The following is a 4,934-nucleotide window of genomic DNA, read 5'->3' on the forward strand; positions in this document are numbered from 1 at the left end:
ACCAAAGCTCTTAATTCCTAATGCATCAATCCAAACTTGCTTTTGCTATGTTGACCTTTTCATATCAACCAATGGTCACTAAGCCAATTGGTTTTCTCTTGCATAAACAAAAAGCTGCTGTTGATTATTATTAATATTATTATTAATTATATTATTAATATTAAACAGGATTTATATAGCATCAACATATTACCCAGCGCTTTACATTAAATAGGGGTTGAAAATGACAAACAAATATCGACAGTGACACTGGAGTAGAGGACCCTGCCCCGAAAAGCTTACAATTTAGTAGGTGGGGGAATTAACGCACAATAGGAAGAGGAGATATGTAGTGGTGGGAAATAGTGACGGTATCAAAAGACAGAAGAAGATGGGTAGGCAAGTTTAATAAAATGGGTTTTGAATGCTCTTCTAAATTGGCAGAAAGCAGGAGCAAGCGGAATCGGACAGAGAAGACTGTTCCGGAGAATTGGGGCAGCTCTAGAATAGTCTTGTAGCCATGCGTGTGATAAGGTTATGAGTGAGGAAGGCAGTAGGAGGTCTTTGGAGGAGCAGTGAGTGTGGCTTGAGGAGTATTTTTTTATCAGGTAAGAAATGTAAGTGGGACAAGAACTGTGGCGGGATTTGAAGGCAAAGCACAGGAGCTTGAATTTCTCTAAGGTGAAATGGAAGCCATGATAGAGAGCTGCAAAGGGATTCGGCAGAACTGGAGCATTGGGAAGGATGGATGAGTCTTGCTGCTGAATTCAAAATAGATTGTAGAGGAGAGAGTTGGGTTAGTGAAATACCAGAGAGGAGGATGTAACAGTAGTCCAGACAAGTGATGATGAGAGTGTGTACAAGGAGTTTTGTGGTCTCTGAAGACCGGTAGAGGCGGATTTTGGAGATGTTGCGTAGGTTAAAGTGACAGGACCTGAAAATGTTTTTTTCAGCATTTTATAAGGCACAAGAAACTGACCTTGTTTGGTAAGATTTTAAACGGCTATTCATCAGCTACTAAGTTAGCACTTTCGGTTTTATCAAACTAACAGCATGATAGTTGCAGTAACTGGTTTTATCAAACTAACAGCATGATAGTTGCAGTAACTCACCAGACAACAAACAACTCTATGTGTAATATCTTGAAATGCCTAAGCATGCAGACCATTAGTAGTAAGAAGCCACAAAAGAAGCAGTCATAAAGTTACAACAAGTCATAGCTGGCAGGATTCAAACCAGCGCAAGGAAAGCCCAACTGGTTTTGAGTGCATGACCTTAACCTCTCGGCCACAAATACTAATCCGTGTAAACATATATGCTTGGATTAAAGAGTCCTAGTGGAAGTAAGGCTACCTATCCCTGGGCCAATTTTTCCAGTGGGATAAGCACGCTCATATACAGCCCCCCTGTAATCATAAACCAGCAAAGTTTCTAACAGCATGCAAGTTGCAGTAGCCAACTACTGCTAACCAATCAACAAACAGTAATATGTGTAGTATCTTGCAATGCCCAAGCATGCAGACCAATAAACCCCCTAGCAGTGTGACGCCGTATTTCCATGCAAAAAGCTGTACAAATTTTTTGCATAGAAACCTATTTGACATTGTATTCCTATAATTCCTAGGCATAACTCACTGACGTGTCTAATAGTTAATACATTTATTAATAAACTTGTTTATTTACCTATTTACCGGAGAATTGGGGCAGCTCTAGAAAAGTATTGTAGCCACGCGTGAGATAAGGTTATGAGTGAGGAAGGCAGTAGGAGGTCTTTGGAGGAGCAGTTAGTGTGGCTTGGGGAGTATTTTTTTATCAGGTAAGAAATGTAAGTGGGACAAGAACTGTGGAGGGATTTGAAGGCAAAGCACAGGAGCTTGAATTTACTCTGAGGTGAAATGGAAGCCATGATAGAGAGCTGCAAAGGGATGCGGCAGAATTGGAGCATTGGGAAGGATGGATGAGTCTTGCTGCAGCATTCAAAATAGATTGTAGAGGAGAGAGTTGGGTTAGTGCAATACCAGAGAGGAGGATGTAACAGTAGTCCAGACAAGTGATGATGAGAGTGTGTACAAGGAGTTTTGTGGTCTCTGAAGACTGGTAGAGGCGGATTTTGGAGATGTTGCGTAGGTTAAAGTGACAGGACCTGAAAATGTTTTTTTTCAGCATTTTATAAGGCACAAGAAACTGACCTTGTTTGGTAAGATTTTAAACAATGGCTATTCATCAGCTACTAAGTTAGCACTTTTGGTTTTATCAAACTAACAGCATGATAGTTGCAGTAACTCACCAGACAACAAACAACTCTATGTGTAATATCTTGAAATGCCTAAGCATGCAGACCATTATGGAAACTAAAATTTCTCACCCAGCTCTCTAAAGTATTGTTTGCTAACTGGCTTGCTCCGTCAGTCCTGTTCTTTGGTCAGTTTCCTGGTCTCTATGTTAAAAATACAGTTTGCTTACTTCCTTGCTCTTCTGATTCGGGTGAAGCAGTGAGTTGTGTAAAACCATGGAATCAGGGTAGCCGTATGATCCTGTACCAGGATCAGAAGCCCTCCAACGTGCTGGAGTGGATGCCTTCAAACGTGGCAGAGCGGAAGCCCTGCAACGTTGCTGAGTGGAAGCCCTCCAACGTGGTGGAGCAGAAGCCTTCCAATGTGGCGGAGTTGAAGCCTTCCAACGTGGCGTGCAGTCCTCGTTAGTATAGTTGTGAGTATCCCCGCCTGTCATCGGGGGACCGGGCATCAATTCCTTGACGGGGAGGGCTATGGACCTTTTATGACTAATTATCAACACTCCACCCTTGCTCACCTTGAAATTCCATCACACCTTTCACGTGCAGATTATGGAAACTGACATTTCTCACAGATTTCTCTGTAAAGTATTGTTTGTTAACTTGCTTGCTCTGCCAGTCCTGTTCCTTGCTTATTTTCCCAAACAATGACCATAGTTACATGGATACATAGTAGGTTAGGTTAAAAAAAGACATAAGTCCATCAAGTTCAACCACTGGGGAAATAAACATATCCCAGACACAAAACCCTATAATACATAGTTGGTCCAGAGGAAGGCAAAAAAAAACCATGGTACAACTTGCATCAACAGGAGAAAAAAAATTTCTTCCTGATTCCATGAGGCAATCGGATGTTCCCTGGATCAACAGTCACTGTTATTTTTACTTTAAAGCCTTAATACCCAGTAATATTCTGTGCTCCTAGAAAAACATCCAGCTTTTTCTTAAAGCAATCTTTAGTAGTTGCTGAAACGACTTCATCTATATTAAATGTCATTTGCCACTTGGCTGCCCAATCAAACAGTACATCCAGGTCTGCTTGTAGATTATAGACATCCTGTATGGACTTAATTCCATTGCATAGTTTGGTGTCATCTTCAAACACAGAAATGGTACTTTTAAATCCCTATATCATTTATGAAGATGTTAAACAGCAAAGGTCCCAGCACTGAACCCTGGTACACCACTAATAACCTTAGACCATTTAGAGAGTACGAATCATTAATTACAACTCTCTGGATGCGATCTTAAAGGCAGTTCTCTATCCATTTACAGACTGACTTTTCTAAACCTATCGACCCTAACTTGCATATTAACCGTCTGTGGGGTACAGTGTCAAATGCTTTAGCAAAGTCCAAGTACACTATATCTACTGCTATTCCACTGTCTACCTGTTTACTTACGTCCTCATAAAAAGAGAGTAAATTTGTTTGGCAACTTCTGTCTTTCTTGAAGCCATGCTGACTATTACTTATAATAATTTTCTAGCAGAAACTCCTCCATGTGGGTCTTTATCAAACTCTCTAACACCTTTCCAACTATGGATGTTAAATTAACGCGTCTGTAGTTACCTGGTAATGACATTGCTCCCTTTTTGAAGATAGGAACGACATTGGCCTTACGCCAATCTATTGGTACCTTGCCTGTGACTAAAGAGTCTTTAAAAAATAGAAATAATGACTTTGAAATAACTGAGCTCAGCTCTTTGAGGACACGTGGATGTAATCCATCAGGTCCTGGTCCTTTGTCAACCTTAATTTTTCCCATCTGTTTCTCAATCATATCAATTCTGAACCATTGTGACTCTTTTAGGGCAGAGACATTGCTATTATGAATATGGACTTGAGCTCTGCCATTTTCCTTCATGTACACAGAGCTAAAAAAAGTGGTTAGTAAATCTGCCTTGTCATTATCCCCAGTTATCAACCTAGTGACATCATTTAAGGGGCCTACATGCTCAGATCTGAACTATTTGGTATTAATATATTTGAAAATTTTTGGGGGGTTAGCCTTACATTCCTTTGCAATCAGTTTTGCAAATTTTATCTCCTTTTTACATATTTTGGTATATTCTTTATAGGTTTAAAATGATGTAGGTGATCCTACATTGTTATATTTTCGAAATGCCCTTTTTTTTAACATCAGCTGTAAGCCACATTTTAATTTTAGCCTCTTAAACTTATTACCTATTGGAATATATTTTTCAGTTTGCTTTTGTAAAACAGACTTGAAATATTCCCATTTCTGTTCTGTGTTCTTTGAGGACGATATTGTCTCCCAGTCCATGTCACAGAGAGCCGCCCTTAATAATGGAAAATTTGCTCTCTTAAAATGAAATGTTTTTTTTCTTAGCGCATATAGATGTTTTAAACATTTGAACAGCACAAACATTTTTTTTAGGGCTAAGGGTAATATGTGTGCCATTAGAAAGAATGCTTTTTTAGGGGAACAGTGACTTTTAATGCAAGCTCGCCAGTGTAAAACTGCTGGGGATGCGCGGCTTCGGCAGCAAGCTCATTCAGTTGTTGAATAGCGCAACAGCTTCTGATTTCGGATCGCAAAGAGGAATGCGTCCTTCCGATTTTGCTTGATGAATCAGGGCCTATATGTGTTAACAAGGAGCATGTGAAACGGTAAAGTAGTGGGAAAAGCATGAGCCTCG

Source organism: Pyxicephalus adspersus, chromosome 4 (genome assembly GCF_032062135.1).
Source record: "Pyxicephalus adspersus chromosome 4, UCB_Pads_2.0, whole genome shotgun sequence".
NCBI lineage: Eukaryota > Metazoa > Chordata > Amphibia > Anura > Pyxicephalidae > Pyxicephalus > Pyxicephalus adspersus.